This window comes from Canis aureus, chromosome 14 (genome assembly GCF_053574225.1).
Source record: "Canis aureus isolate CA01 chromosome 14, VMU_Caureus_v.1.0, whole genome shotgun sequence".
Lineage (NCBI taxonomy): Eukaryota > Metazoa > Chordata > Mammalia > Carnivora > Canidae > Canis > Canis aureus.
The window spans coordinates 4,566,459-4,583,858 of NC_135624.1; the positions used below are offsets into that span (position 1 = coordinate 4,566,459).

The 17,400-nt window shown below is 33.5% G+C and overlaps 1 protein-coding gene across 11 annotated transcripts in view; it reads left to right on the forward strand.

Annotated features, from left to right (window-relative positions):
- Positions 1-17,400, forward strand: part of VPS13B (vacuolar protein sorting 13 homolog B) — a 718,401-nt gene that overhangs the window by 429,446 nt on the left and 271,555 nt on the right. The gene's annotated exons all lie outside the window — the stretch shown is intronic.

Below are 17,400 nucleotides of genomic sequence, written 5' to 3' on the forward strand. Positions count from 1 at the left end.
GAATTACTGGATCATATGGTAATTCTATTCTTAATTTTTTGAGAAACCTCTGTACTGTTTTCCACGGTGACTGCACCAGTTTGCATTCTTACCAATAGTGCAAGAAGGTTCTCCTTTCTCCACACCCTTGCCAACACTTGTTACTTCTTGTATTTTCCTTTTAATCATTCTGACAGGTATCAGGTGATATGTCATTGTGGTTTTGATTTGCATTTCCCTGATAGTGATGTTGAGCATCTTTTCATGTGTTTGTTGGCCATCTCTGTCTTTTTTGGAAATATGTCTATGCAGATCCTCTGCCCATTTTTAAAATTTGTTTATTTGTTTTTTAGGGTATTGAGTTGTATAAGTTCTTTGTATATTTTGGATATTAACCTTTTATCAGATGTATATCATTTGTAAATACCTTCCCTCATTCAGTAGGTTGCCTTTCTGTTTTGTTCATGATATATCTTGCTGTATAAAAGTTTTTTATTTTGATGTAGTCCCACAATTTAATTTTGCTTTTACATTTAAGCATTTAAAGAAGAGTTAATACCTATTCTCTTCAAACTATTCCAAAAAATAGAAAACAAAGAAAAGCTTCTGAATTCATTCTACAAGACCAGCATTGCCCTGATACCAAAATCAGATAAAGACACTACAAAAAAAGAAAACTGGGGGATCCCTGGGTGGCTCAGCGGTTTAGCACCTGCCTTTGGCCTGGGGCGTGATCCTGGAGACCTGGGATTAAGTCCTAAGTCAGGCTCCCTGCATGGAGCCTGCTTCTCCCTCTGCCTGTGTCTCTGCCTCTCTCTCTTTCTGTGTCTCTCATGAATAAATAAATAAAATCTTAAAAAAAAAAAAAAAAAGAGAAAACTACAGGCCAGTATCTCAGATTAACATAGACGCAAAAATCCTCAACAAAAAATTAGCAAACCAAATCCAACAATACACACACACACACACACACACACACAATCATTAACCACAGTCAGGTAGGATTTGTTACAGAGATGCAGAAGTGGTTTAATATTTACAAATCAGGCAACATGATAAATCACATTAACAAGAGAAAGGATAAAAAACACATGATCATCTCAATAGATGCAAAACATTTGACAAAGTACAACATCCATTCATGAGAAAAACTCTCAACAAAGTAGGTTTAAAGGAAACATACCTCAGTATAATAAAGGCCATATATGGAAAACCCAGAGCTAACATTGTACCCAGTGGTGGAAAATTGAGACTTTTTCCTCTAAGATCAGCAACAAGACAAAGGATGCCACTCACCACTTTATCTAACATCGTATTGGAAGTCCTAGCCACAGCAGTCAGATAAGGAAGGCAGAGAAGGCATCCAAATTGATAAGAAGTATAACTGTCACAATTTGCAGATGACCTGACACTGTATATAGAAAACCCTAAAGACTCCACCAAAAAATGCCTACAACTGATAAATATATTTAGTAAAGTTGCAGGTTACAAAATTATTACATAGAAGTGTCTTACATTTGTATATATCATAACGAACAAGCAGAAAGAAAATTAAGGGGCGCCTGTGTGGCTCAGCGGTTAAGTGTCTGCCTTTGGCTCAGGTCATGATTCCGGGGTCGTGGGATCAAGCACTGTGTTGGGCTCCCTACTCAGAGGGGAATTTGCTTCTCCTTCTGCACCTTGCCACACCATGCTCTCTCTCTCTCAAATAAATAAATTCTTTAAAAAAAAAAGAAAAATTAAGAAAACCGCCCCATTTGTAATTGCACCAAAAGAATAAAATACCTAGAAATAAATTTGAGATGAAAGACAAAAACTATAAAACACTGATGAAAGAAATTGGAAGATAACAAAAACAGAAATCTATTCCATGTTCATGGATTGGGAGAACCAATATTGTTAAAATATCCACCCAAAGCAACCTATAGATTTAATGCGATCCCTGTCAAAAAAATACCAAAGCATTTTCACAGAACTAGAACAAACAGTCCTAAAATTTGTATGTAACCACAAAAGTCCCTAATAGCCAAAGCAATCTTAAGAACAGAGCCAGAGGTATAATCTTAGATTTCAAGATATACTGCAAAACTGTAATAATTAAAATAGTGTTCATTGAAGCAACTGTGTCAAAACAATATACAAAATAAGAAAGTACATTTTATACCCACTACCTACCTCTGTTCTGCAACTTGCTTTTTATTTTTTTTTTTTCAACCCTACCGTAACCATCACTCGGATATTCCTATCATCATTCATGGATTTTTACTTCTTTTTAATTATCCGTTGCATCAGTATGTCAGATGTTTTTCTTTTCTTCTAATAACAGGCATTTAAGTTCTCAGTTTTTCTCTATTACATAGAGGGATGAATATTCTTCAGTATTCTTCTTGAATACACATATAATAGTCTCTCTAGAGTGGTGCTTTACAAAAGAACTTCTTGTGATCACGGGAATGTTCTGTATCTGCTCTTATACAGTAGCCATTAGCTGAATGTGACTTGAACACTTACACTGTAATGGCTACAACTGAGGAACTAAATTTTAAAAATTGTGTTGAATTTTAATTGACTTAATTTTCAATAGACACATGCAGCGAGTGGCAATTGTATTGTTACAGCAGGGGCTCTAGGGTATAGATCAAGCAGTGGAATTGCTAAGTCATAGGTTTGGCATAACCTCAGTGCTGCTAAGTATCACCAAATTGTTCTTCAAAGTGATTGTATCAGGTTCACCTTTCCAGTAACTCAATGTGAGAGTTGCCATTGCTCTACATTTTGTTCAACACTTAGCATTAATACTGATTTTTTTGTTTTGTCTTTATTACTACTGTTATATTAGGCACTACAAAAAAGATTGTCTTAGGACTAGAAGTGAGTGGAAGACCCTTAGGTAAAAATACTGGCTCGTGCAACTAGAGGCAATACTTCAATGCTGTAATGCTCATTATGATTAGACGTGTAGGTTTGTGTCTTCTAATACATGGTGACAGAAGGGTAGTACTCTACCATACGATAGGGAGAATATACCAGACTTTTAAATAAAATGTCAGACTGTGTACTGATTACTGACTGGAAGATTATTGACTAGTACCTTTCCTTAAACCATCTTTATTCTGATTATTTTACATGTTAAAATATTCATATTTTTAAGATTACGTATTAAGAGATTTCCCAAACTATTGATGCATTTTTTAAAACTACTGTTTTCCTTCACAACTAGAGTGTTGCTTAATGTTTATTTTATGTAAATTTGGGAATCTTGACTTCTTAGCCCCAATTTTGTAATATTTGTTGGTCTGAAAAAAAAAAAAATTTGTTGGTCTGAAGCAACTCACATAACATGTTATAAACTGCATAAAATAATATGGCAATGTTTAAAAAACAAAAGTTGATTTGTTATATACCAGCTTAAAGGCTCCCTCCCCTGTCAAATGTCTTATTGTAAATCTGCTCTCGTCTATATTCTTAGAAATGTTGTCTTTATTTTTTAATATTGTCTTTATTTAACTTAATCTGAAATCTCTCAGTTTTTCACCCATCTATATATTTATAATAAAGTATAATCTTACATTTTATTTTGACAACCAGTTCTCCTATTGTTAAGTGTATAAAAGCCCGAATTTATAGTCAAAAGGTATGGCATTTATGTTTATAGTCAAAAGATATGGCTCTAGAATGATGTGGAATAAAGTAATTAAAGAGAAAAAGGTTTAAGTGCTAGAATTAGGCATACTAATAAAGATAAATTTAGTAAGGGATAAATGAGATGGCTTTGTTAGAAATCATATCAAAAATTTCCCAAGCAACTTAATATGAGGACTATGCTACATGTGGTCCAACTAATTCAGCTATAGTTTGCTTTTTTTATAAATATTTTTACAAGGCTAAAAATTTTTTTCTTATTATAGAGGATATTTATAAAGGTAGTAAGAACTTGCCTTTCCTATTTAATAGTGCACTATGATTATTTCTCTGTGTCATGGAACAGTCTTTTCAAACTTCAGTTTTAATTATTTACCGGTATAAATAATAACAAATAGTGTTGTTATTGCTGAAAGTCTTTAGTGGAGATATTGAATAAAGGGGAGCCAATTCTGAATCCTGATTTGAATGGTGATTTTTGAAAGGAAGGAATTATGATTGTTTTTTTATAAACATAATTTTAAGAGATAATGGATAATGATGGAATTTTTTTTAAAAGACAATGTTAAAATGGTAGGCGAATTTTATAGAAAGTTTCAAATAGAATACTCAAATTGGATTTGAAAATAGCCAGCCCATTAACTACTAAGACCAATTATTTTTGAGTAAACAGAATGAAAAATAAATAAATAAAGATTTGAAGAATATCTGAATAAAGAAGGATGTTAACACAGTTGGAACTGAAGTCTGGATGGTTCATGATTTATGTAATAGGAGTTGATTTTCAGCCATGGTAGATTTTTATTTTTTTAAGCCATGGTAGATTTTATAGAAGAATCATAAATCAGAAATGTTGCAGAGATATGTTGTAGAAACATTAGAAGCAAGTAGGAGGTCTGTCTCTTTAACAAGGACATGATACAAATTTCATCTATATTACCATCTTTAGAAGCATAGAGAAACAAAATTTAAATAAACCTAAAGAATGCAGGATTTTACTAAATTTACAATTTGTTTTTCTAAGTCATGTATGTGGGAATTATAGCAAAATATACTGCTAAGTAAGACCATTCTGGATTCTAATATATAAATGAAGTTAACTTTTATACCAGGTACTTGCATGTTTTGGAAATCTGTGCGGATTTTATGTAAACATACCTATAATATAATATCATAACATTCTAAAAAAATTCTCTTTGATCTCATGTTGTCAAGGAATTATGGCATATTATTATTTGAATTGAAACTATGCAAATAAAATTCATTCTAAAATTAAATGTTTAAAAGTTAACGAAAGAATAATATTTAAGAATTGCACTACTTTACTAGTGTAATAGAAGAGCTTGACTAATCCTGTGACACTTTGCAGTATGTGTGTGGTGTGTGGTATGCTATTTAAAAATTAAAAGGCTACAATGACATTTGGCAATGGTTTTGATATTTTTTTTCTTTCTCATAAGACAGCCCAACTTTTCTAGGCTTTCTTTTGTTGTTGGTCTTTTTCTTATGAAGTGTTGTCAAGCAATCTTTTTCACATCCAGTACTTGTAGAGTTGGCTATTTGAACCTCTGTATGGAATTTTGTATTTGTTCTTAAATTTCATCTTCTTAGTTTTGACTCTATTCCAATATTTTGAGATATTATATATGTCATATATATAACTTTGTCACTTGAAAATTTGATAAGACTGATTTATATGAATTCATTAAAATTAATGATAACAACTATTGAATTGAGCCAAATCCTCTGTCATATTATTAGGAACTTGACTCCAAATAGTTATTATTTGGATTTGGTATTAAGCCAGTTCTAAATCCATTTTTACTATGTTTTTGTCAAGTCTGTATTTCTGCATTTCTCCAATGTATCTTAAAAAGTATTAAACCTAGTCATTTGCACAGCTTTATAACATTATGCTTTATAATAGTGATGTTGCTTTCTCAGTGTTATCATGACAATATAACCAAAAAAAGGAGTCAGTTTGGCTTGATTTAATAGTTAATTCATACGACTCTTAATATGTATCACTTTCTATTCTTAAGTGCTCAAAAACCTGACGAATGAACAATCAGTGTTGTTAAAGATCAGTGACATAGGGGTGCCTGGGTGGCTCAGTCAGTTAAGCATCCAACTCTTGATTTCAGCTAAGGTCATAATCTCAGAATCATGAAATTGAGCCCCGTGTTGGGTTCCATGCTCAGTGGGAAGTCGGCTTCAGTTTGTCTCCTTCTCTCTCTGCTCTTCCCCCTGTACTCACTTGCTCTCTTTCTCTAAAACAAATAAAACTTTAAAAACAGATCAGTAACATAATTTGTTTACAAAATTGAAGTAGCATTCATATTTCTCTATATTCTAGTATGTCTCTCAGTAATTTCTCTGAGATCATATATGGATTCTTTGATCACCAACAAATTTTTCCTTTTTTTTTTTAATTTTTATTTATTTATGATAGTCACAGAGAGAGAGAGAGAGAGAGGCAGAGACATAGGCAGAGGGAGAAGCAGGCTCCATGCACCGGGAGCCCGACGTGGGATTCGATTCCGGGTCTCCAGGATCGCGCCCTGGGCCAAAGGCAGGCACCAAACCGCTGCACCACCCAGGGATCCCTCCAACAAATTTTTCAATGCAGTGCATATTCAGTTAATTCATTTCTTTAGAATGTATTTCTAATGTGATGAGAGTTGTTTGGGATAGTTTGTTATACTTTTCACATTGACTATACATCGTATACCTATATCTTCTTAAATCATTTTGCTAACGTATATCCCATGTATAGCATTTGTGAGCCAAAGAGGACTTACCACCTCAAATCTGACCGTTTCCTGGAGAAAAAAACAAAAAAACTTCAAAGTTCACATTTTCCTTAAGATAGAATGTAAAAATCTAGCCTCTTACTGTCTTAACCAGTGAGAATACTCTGAGAAATTTTAAACAGAAAGAAATATTCTATATACCAATGAAATTCTCTATAATTTAGCCATGGAAAAAAAAAGAATTGGTAAATACTACTTTCATATTATTACATTATACTCCTATTTTGTGCATTTGTGCACATGATCATTTAATATTTGTATAACTGAAATAAGGTGAGTTTTGTTACTGCCCCATCATAAAACCACTTGTTAATGTAAAATTTCTTATTTATTAAGGTTTGTACTAATTGAAAATGAATTTTAGTTTCCGAAAGATCTGAAATTCTTAGAAAATAATTTATTTATTGGATAAATCTATTCTTGCTCCTTTATCTTCATAAACCTCTCTTTCTTTTGAGAATGTGAAATTCATGATTCATATTTTAGTGTGCATTTTATCACTTGGACTAGAAATCTAGAGGAATCATTTTCTTACATAATGTTCTGTTTATACTCAAGGAATTATTGTAGGGTATATTTGTTCAAACTGAAGTCTCTGTATCCTCAGTGTACTTATGGATTTTATAATACAGAGTAAGTGAGAGCAGTGGATTCAGTTTGAAAGCAGACCAATAGCTTATTTCATATCCATTATAGTAATAACAATAACCAAGTGTCATGTATAGTTAGTAAACATGTTAATTAAAATTACCGATTTAATCAACTAAAGTAATCTTATGTAACTGGTACCATTATCCCCTTAAAGAGGAAACTGATATTGACTAAGCTAGCTGACTTCTCCAAGGAAATCTATCTTGTACGGTAGAACCAGAATTTGAATATAATTGTGACATTAAAATTCATGCTCTTGTGGTGCCTGGCTGATATTAATCAGTAGAACATGTGACTCTTGATTCTTGGGGGTTGTAAGTTTGAAGCCTACAATGGGTGTAGAGATTATTTAAAAATAAAATCTTAATAAAATTTATGTTAATATAGTTTAATTATACTGTACTTTCTTTGACCATAGAACTATAATGGTAGCCAACTGTCTTTTAAACATATGCCATTCATCATAGAGTGGGCTGGGCCAGAAAATGTAAGAGGATCCTGGGAAACCTATCTCTTTCACTGGAGATTTAATAGAGAAGTACATATACTGGCATATGTGAATCAATCCTGCTACTGAATGTATATAAAACATAAAATCTGAAGATGAAGCCTTAGTCACTAATATTGGAAGGGCAAATAGAAGAGAATCCAATAAAGGAGATTAAAGAAGAATATTTGAGGGAATGTGGAAGTACACCATGTCATGGAAGAACATTTTAATGATGAGGAAAAATTGTTATAATAAGAGCTTCCAATATAAATCATTTACTCTGTGTCAGGTATTACTTTGCATGGAGTAATTCATTTGACTTCCTTCAGTGAATTCACTTTTCAGATGAATAAAATTGAATAAAATGAAGCACAGACACTTTAATTTGCTGAGAGACACCCAATGGTAGGTGGCAGAGCTAGAATTATCTATCCAGGCAGGCTAAGTCTGTGGATGCTAGACTGCCACTTTGAATTGTCAAATACCGAGAAAGGTTAGGTGAGTTAATGGCTAAAAGTCGTCCACTCAATCTGATAATTAGAAAATCAGTTGGGCATCTTTTCCAGGAAAATTTTAGAGAAGGAGTGGTGACACTTGATTGTTTATGGTTAAGAGAAAATAAATTGTGAGGAAATTGAAATACTGAGAGAAAAATAAGTTTCTGGCTAAAAGGGAATGTGAGAGAAAAGAGGGGATACCTAGAGAGGATGCAGGGTCTTAGGGAGAGCCTCTCTCTCTCATAAGGAGACTAACTCAACATAGTTTTGTCTGAAGAGAAGAAAAATATACAGGGAAGAAAAAGAAAAAGAATGATTGCTTTACAGTCCCTGAGGGAAATGAAAGGAACAAAGAAGAGTATTTTTTATATTCAACTTCATATATTAGAAGTCTACTATGTGTAAAGGCCTATGGCTACATACATGGAAGTGAGAAAATAGACACTGACCCAGCTTTCAAGGGTGGAGTAAATTAACAAAGATCTTGGCCTTGAAGAGAAGAGGTGCTTCCTCTATACAATTCTGTGACAGAAGCAGTACAAGTGTTCATTTCTTTGTTTTATAAAATAGCCTTGGATTTACTGGTTCTTGCTCCTTTCACTTCAGATACCAGAGACATGATGTTCCAGGTCAAAGAAGTGACTCCCAGTATTAGAATTTGGTATTAAAATCAATAAAAATGCTAGTTTACATTAAAACAAACAAACAAGGGAGAAGGCATATTCCTCAGCCTCAGTCCAGACCTGCTGAATCAGAATTTTCTGTAGGTGAGAACATTTTTAACAAGCTCCCAGGTGATTCTTCTGCGCTCTAAGGATGAGAACCCTGGCCCTAAGTCATTGGTCATGGAAATCAGCAGTAGTCCTCAGACCTGATGGTCAACTTTTACATCCCCTGCCCAGTATACTGTCAAAATTACTGTCATTATAGATACTTGGTGATAAAAATGGAGACATTTGATCAACGTATATAAATTTTACTTCTTTTTACATTCCTATTTTCTGGCTTGTTTAATGTTTTGTAGATCTCAACTGAGCTGTAAGTAATGAATTTTATTTCTTTACAGTGAACTCCCAAGATATGCCTGTTCAGCAGTGAGCAGTCTAAATGGTTCAACATGAGCTGTTCCTTATGTAAACATACAAAAGGCCTGACCCAGACTAAATCAATTTAAAAAGGAAAACATTAAAGCTATGTTTCCTGTTATATACTTAAAGTCTTCTTTGGTTCCTTATGATTATATTATTGACTATTGCAGACTTTAGTTTAGCCTCCTACACCACCTGCTGAATGGTTCAAATGGTATGGGAGATGAGTTTCGGAAGGGCAAAGCAATTACAATTATAACTCCTACATTTTAGCCAATAAAGCAGCTTTTTGTGTTAAAGGCAAGGAAGTTATGGGCATCTTGACCCACACCCTTCCTGATTTGAATTGCTAAAAGGTCTTAAAGACTGTAATAAGGAGAAAGAGTAAAGTTCATAGAGCTTTTAGAGGTATGTGAGTTTGAGACAAGAAAATTTGATTCTATTTATGATATCAAACATTTCTAGGAAAAAATTAGGAAGTGAAACAATTTAAGCTTTTCTTATTAAGATATTTTCATGTATTTTCTCCCAGCTTTATTAAGATAAATTGAGAAATAAAAATTGTATATGTTTAAGGTCTACAAAGTAATAATTTAATGTAGGTGTATATTTTGAAACTATTACCACAGTCAAGCTAATTAACACATCCATCATTTTATAGTTATCTTTTTTATGAGAATTCTTAAGATCTGTATACTGTTAACTATCATCACTATGCTGTATACTAGATCCCCAAAACTACTTATAACTATAAGTTTGTATGTATTTGGTTTTCCCAGTTTTATTGAGAAATACCAGTAAGATGTACAGTATGATGGTTTGATTTTACATATAGTGTGAAATGAGTAAGACAATAGGTTCAGCTAATATCCATCTTTTCATATAGATGCAATAAAAAGAAAAGAAAAAAGCTAAAGAATAAAGGGGGAATGAGATGAGAACTCTTAGGATTTATTCTCTTACAACTTTCCTATAGATCATACAGCAATGTTAACTGTAGTCATCATATACATTAATTACATCCTCTAGCACTGTTATGTGCTAGACCTGGAAGTTTGTTCCCTTTAACCATGTTTCTCCAATTCCCACTTTTCCCTGCGCCTTTCCCCTGATAACTAAGTGTGATTTCTTTCTCCATCTTTGTTATTTTTGATTGTACATATAAATGAAATCAGACAATATTTATTTTTCTGACTTATTTTACTTAGCATAATGCCTTCAAGGTCAATCCATGTTGTCACAAATGATTTCTTTGTGTGTGTATGTGTGTGTATGTGTATGTATGTTTATGATTGAATAATGTGTTCCACCGCTTGTATATGTATATCACGTCTTTTTCCATTCATCCATTGATTACTTAGGTTGTTCATTATATTTTGTAAGGTAGACATTATTAATATTAGGCATCCTGGTCCTCACTAAAGCCACAAAGTTCTTTTCCTATGATGAGTTATGTAGCAAAGTATCATTTTAGTAGAATTCTTTGCTCTAAAGATTTTGCAGTTGTTATGCTGTGAAAATATAGTGCGCTCAATCAAAGCTTTCTTAATTAAAATGTATTTTTTACTTTTGGTTTGAAATCAAATTATTTTTTACTTCTAACAGGCTATTAAGTTATAAAGTCATTTACTTAGGGAAAATCACATTTTAAAAGTTGTAAAATTACTTCCAGCATTTGAAAAAATGAAAATAAATTATCAAATTGGCTGTATGTATTTATACCTTTAAAAAAGACCTAGTTAAATACATCTTTTGTAAGACATCTTGCTCGCAGTGCTAATACGAGGTAATATGTGGTATTACAGAAAAAATATTTTGAATGTTTTTTTATTTTTTTAATTTTTTATTTTTTTGTTTTTTTAAATTTAATATTGAAAAATAAAGCACTTTCAGTGTTCTATAATGACTGGAATAGGCTTTAAGTATCCATGAAACAAATGGGTATCTTATACTTTAAAAAATAAAGATTAGTGAATATTTCAAGTTGAGAAATAAAATCAAGTATTTTGTAGAAAATGAAGTAAATCAATGTGCCACTGTATGTTTTCGGACTTTAAAGAATTGAAAATAAGTCATAGGGATCAGGTAATTTGAAAGAAAAAATAGATTTTATTATCTAAGTCTAAAAAAAACTTACCTGGTATTCATTTTTGTCAGAGGAAAACCAAACCAAACTTGTAAAGTTTGTGAATATGAACTAATTCTTTAAAGTATATTTGACCTATTAACCTAATGAGCCAAATAGCCTACCTATAGTTTTTGTTAAGAGTAATTTAAATATACTTGGGAAAACACACAGGAATATGTTGTTTCCTGGATCTGTTATCTCAAGAGGCTAAAAAATTGAAGAAAATGTGTTTCTCAAAGATGCAACTGTATTTTTAATTGGCCTAAATTCTCTTACAACAAACTGTTTCTTGTCTTAGAAAGTAGGGGGTTTATTAAAACTAACCTGGCATGCTACTAAAATGTTTTTAGATTAATGAAACCGATCAAATTAGAAAATTTGGGTAGAATTCACTCAGTTTGACTAATTAAATGGAAGGTCAGTGGTGCTGTTTGCTTGGGCTTTTGTTTTTTTCATAATCTGAATGTATGCTTTATCCAGGTAAATCTTTTTCTTCTCACTTTCTAATCATTTCACTATTATTTAATATTTTCTACAGAATCTTAGAATCAAAGTAGAATGTTTTTTTTTTTTTCCTAACAGTTACTGAGGATTTTATGTTGTGGCAAGTTCTGTGCTAGGCTTCTTATCTCACTTAATTCTTATAATTTTATAAGACAAATTCAGATCTTTCTCTACTCTTTTTTTTTAAGATTTTATTTATTTATTTAGCAGAGAACAAGCAGAAGGAGAGAGAGAAGCAGGCTCCCCGCTGAGTGAGGAGCCCGGCATGGGCATGGCGTTCGATTCCAGGACCCTGGGATCATGACCTGGGCCAAAGGCAGATGCTTAACCAACTGAGCCACCCAGGCGCCTCTCTTTCTCTACTCTTGACTACTGTGCTACTACAAAGTTTCTGTAACCTTTTTGGTGGAGGAGAAAATACTAATTTGCTAGGCAATCCTGACCTGTGCACTGCACCCCATCACCCACAAAGGCTGGGCCTCCTGCAGTTCTCAGACACTTTGTGATGGAAGGGCCTGTCTATGACTCACTAGCCTATGGCTTCCCTTCCTTCCATACTTCTCTCCAACCATTCAGAACATCTTCAGGTTTTCTGCATTTGCTGCTCTCTCATATCTGTGAGCCTTTGAACCTGTTGTGTTTCCTCTGCCTGCAATAATTTTTAACTTTTTTCATTATATGAAATAATATTGGGCTTTTCTGAACTCCTTTAAACAATGCTGCTTCTTTTCTGAGCCCCCTAGTTTTGGGTCAGGGGTCCCATTTGCATTCTATACCTCACCTTTTCTAGCATTAAAGTCTTTGCAATAGCCTGTGGATTCCCAACTAGACTATAAGCTGTATTAGGGCAGGGTCCACAGAGGAAGCCAGTTTCTCTGTGGCCTGTCATGGAAACTAGCATGCAGCTCACTAAATAAATATTCTTTGAATGAATGAATGCAAGTTTGCTTATTGGTCATTTAGACGGGAAGATAGAGTTTTGACAGTCTTGAGTAAGGCACAGAATAAGGAAGAACTTGGTTGCTTTTCACTAGTTACGACATTAGCAGCAATTTTAACTGTCAAGATATAGTTTTAAAGTAGTCATTTTTACATAGAAAAAGAGCTTGCAAAAGGAGAAGTAGCATTATGTTTGGTGGAAGGAATGAGAGGGCACAAGCTTTATATCTTCAGGGACAGCAATAAGTTAGAGGAGAGATTTTTTTTCCATAATCAGTTGTAAAATCTTTGTTCCTAGAAACCTTTCTAATATCCCCTTATCTTTTTAATCTCTATAGCATCATAGTTTTTTTTTATTACAAATATAAACTTATTAGGCTTTCTATCTTTAGCTCTTTCTTTTTTCCTTGAATTCTAGAGCTTTATATATTTTAGGCATTGTTGAACCTTCTCTTTTTTATTTCATTAATTTCTGTTCTTATTTCCTTTCCTCTATTTTTTTTTAGTTTATTCTGTCTTTTTAAGTTTAGCTCATTAATTTTGAGCCTTACCAACATCCCCCACCCACCAGAGTTGTACATAGTTAAAATTGATGAACTTACACTGACACATCATAATCACCCAAAGTCCATGGTTTATGTTTAGGATTCACTCTTGGTGTTATACATTCTATAGTTTTGGACAGATGAATAATACAAGACACGTTATCCACAATCACAGTATCATACAGAGTATTTTCACTGCCCCAAACTGAGTACCTTTTCATCTACCTATTGGCCATTTATATGTCTTAGGAAAAATGTTTATTTCAGATCTTTGCCCATTTTTATATTGGTTATTTTATTTTTGCTATTTAGTTGTTTGAGTACCATGCATGACAAAACTGACAAAACTCCTTGCCAGATACATGATTTGCAAAATTTTCTCCTATTTCAGTGGTTGTCTTTTCATTTTGTTGATATTTTTCTTTGCTGAGCAGAAGCTTTTTAGTTTGGTGTACTCCCACTTATTTATTTTTGCATTTGTTGCCTTTTGCTTTTGGAGTCAAACCAAAGAAATCATTTCCAAGACAGATGCCAAGGAGCTTACCTCCTCTGTTTTCTTCTAGGGGTTTTGTAGTTTTCAAGTCTTCATAACTCCTGCATAACTATAGTTCAATTCAAAACCAGGAAATTGACACCATTGTAATCCACAGCTGTATTCAGATTCTGCAGTTCTAGGTGTACTCCTTTGCGTTTATATATGCATAGTTCTGTGCAATTTTATTACACATGTAGATTCTTGTAACCACCAATGCAATCAAGATACAAAACTGTTCTTTCACCAAGAGGCTCCCTAGAAGGGCTATTTTTAATTCACACTTTCACTGCTTATGTAACCCTTTGTGACCCCAGCTTTATATGTAGGATTTGTAATTAAGTTGATTTATCATCTTTGGTGGGCCTTGAGCTTATGTCCTGTGAAGTTAGCAGAGCAGAAAATCAGTGTTTTCAGGATTCAGCAGAAACCTTAAGAGCAAAAGCTGGCTTTGGCAGGTGCTTATTTATTAGTTTTCCTGGTTTTGTTGGGAGTGGTGGGTGTTGGGGAGTGGAAGGGGGACTTTAAGGTTTTGTTTGCTGGTGCCAGCTCTGAGATGTGTTTAAAAAGATACTTTAAATTTTTTTCAAGCATACTAGTTGTTTGAGTCTGAAGGTTCATTCAGGGTCTCTAATAACGCCATATTTTAGAAACAGGTGACCCTGGAAATACTAAAGATCATTTATCTTTATAGTTTTGATTATGGTTTTTCATAATTAGAAGAGTAGACTTTGTTTTATTCTTGGTGCCTATGCATTTATGATTAGTTGATGATTAGATATGCTATTCTTTCAGAATCATTTAGGATTCTATTCAGAAATGGTCATAAAATTTATAATGGGCCTCTTTATAGTTTAACTTCGTCATATATTTTATTTATCTCTGTATTTAGTTATTGAAATAACTAAGCACAGAGAAGTTAAGTAATTGCTCTATGCTCATGATCATTGGAAAGTCTAAGGATAAATCTCATGTGAATCTTTCACTTAACCTATTTTCTATAACTCAGATTTAAATGCTTTGCAATTAACTTTTAAGTTGGACTTAATATACCCAAATATTACACATTTCACTGAACTTTCAAATCAGGTTAAAATGACAGATTATTTAATTTCAAACAAAAGGAGAGAATATAAAATCTCCAACCCTGATTCTTAACAAGTTTAGAATTTTAAAGTTTAGCATGTTCAGACCTATCTGGCTATCGCTCATTATAAAAACCATTTGCATAGGGAAGAAGAACCTGTGAGAAGTCATGTTTTCCACAGATAGATGGGAGACCTAAAGCTCAATCTAAAACCAAGAAAAAATATGGGGAATTTCAAGCCTATATGAAAAACTGTGATGAAATCCAGTGTTTAGTGGTTGCAATCTTGTGATTACACAGTGTCCATGTGCCAGGGAAAATAGACTGATGTTAATGCTGGGCTGAGTTACTTTGTCTTTTAACATAGCACTGATTGTACTTCCTGACATACTTTTTCTTCAAGGATTCTTAAAGTACTTTAGTTCACCTTAAAAATATATTTAGGGAATTTATTTAAAATGTAAAAAGTATTGGCTAGTTTAAAATATAAAGAAATGTAACTTTTATAATCTAAGAAACAGGCTAGGCCACTAGCTGCCCAAGAGATTTGCTGTATGTCTAAACTTATGTGCATCCAAATCAAAAGTTTGCTATTTAAAAACTGTGCTCTTACTGCTATGGAGAATCATTTTGTATTTGTCCACATTTGCGTCCGTTCAAGTCCGTGATTAAAACAGTATTTACTGATAGCATATATTTGGGAGAGATGAGTTTGGAGAAAGGTTGTTCACGAAAGTCTTCATAGAATGTAAAGTCTGAGATGGACCTTTAAGCAGAATTATACCAATATTCAAATGAAAGGAGAGCATTCTACCAAAATGGGGATAATCTAAGTGTTACTTGCTCCCATCTCCACCATCATGAATTCTTTTTTTTTTTTTTTTTTTTTTTGCTCTCATTAGGACAAATTGAAAAGGCTCATGTTCCCTTTTATAGGCTCTATTTCTAATATAATTATTTCATTCAAGTAAAATTTTAGGCTATTTTTCTTTGCCTGCCCATTCCTAGAATGCATTTCTTCTGAGTTAGAAAAGAGTAGGGAAGGAGAAACAACAATAGGTTGAACTTTACCTTAAGAATGAGAATTCATTCATCTTCCTCTGGCTCCTGCTGTGGTTTCTAGACCAGTATCTATTTGTTTCCCTGTTCCTTATTGTAACTCCCTCTGATACCTGTCTACCTGAACGGCCTGCTCATTCAATTCCAGTTCTTCCTGTGCTCCTCTCTTCACTTGAATTCATTAGTCTCAGCCTCACCTTGCCTGGCCCAGTAGATGCTGTCTCCATTCCTGAACAACTGGCCCAGATACCTGCCATTTTGAGTTGCAGCAGTTACCCACCTTCTGTCGGTATTTGACCAACCTCTGGGCATAGTCTCACCCACAGTGCTCATTTGCCATGGCTTAGTCTTTATCAGACTCATACCCACTTTTCTATAGTTTTCACACCAGGACCTATGCTTCCTTCTCCTCACCTGCCACCTCCCCACTCCACCCCTACTCCCCTAATTCATTTCATTCATGTTCGGTTGATGTAATTGTATTTTTTCTAATAGCTGCAGTTGTAGATTTTTTTAATATTTGTACTAATAAAATCACTTTTAGTCTCTATATTATTTAAATTTTTGTGTTCCTTGAAACTTTTATAAAGGCCTAGTGTTATTTTCCTTTTGATGACTCACTTTAAAGCATCTGTGACCCAACAAAACTAAAAAGTTCCCAAATTTACACACACTTAGGTTTATCTGGTCTCTGAACCCTGAACCCAGTTCTTTTCTTCCTACCATATTGCCTTGCTATTCTCATTCTAAAACCCTCACAAAAAATTTAACAATTCACTTCTTCTAATTTAGCTATATGCTACTGATATTTTTAGTCATTTGCTTAGCATTCGGTCCAGTAAGATCAAAGTTTCAACTGTGTATGGGCAAGTAATCCTTACTGTGTGTCACCATCAGCAAACAGTGCAGTCTATATGACACCTCAGTTATTAAAAGAATGGAGGGCTAGGGGTGGGGAAGTACAAGAGATTGACAAAGCTCTATCCCCTTTCCTCTCAGGACTTGAAAGGCCTAAGGAAGGTAGGTGATTAGCATTGGAAAGAAGACTGGGTATTGAGTCAGAAAACCTGGGTTTAAGTTGTGGTTTTGCCACAAACTACCTTACTACCTTTGTCTGAGTCTTTCAATCTCTCTGAATTATTTTCTCTTTAGTAAAAATGGAGATAAAAATAGAGCCTTCCCAGCATATCAAGGACTGGAATCATGTATATGAAAGTACTTAGGAAAACTGTACAATGCTGGAAACTATAAAAAATCATTGTAGGGTAGATTACTGTACATGATAAGTTTGGGGTACGTTTTCAAGTCATCCAATGTGGTTACTTCCTAATACCTGCGTCAGAAATTTGATCAGCACAGTGAATCCATCAGGAATCCAAAGGGGGATAAAATGGTAATGATGCTGTTAGTGAATAAAATAAATAGATTATTTTATTTATTTACATT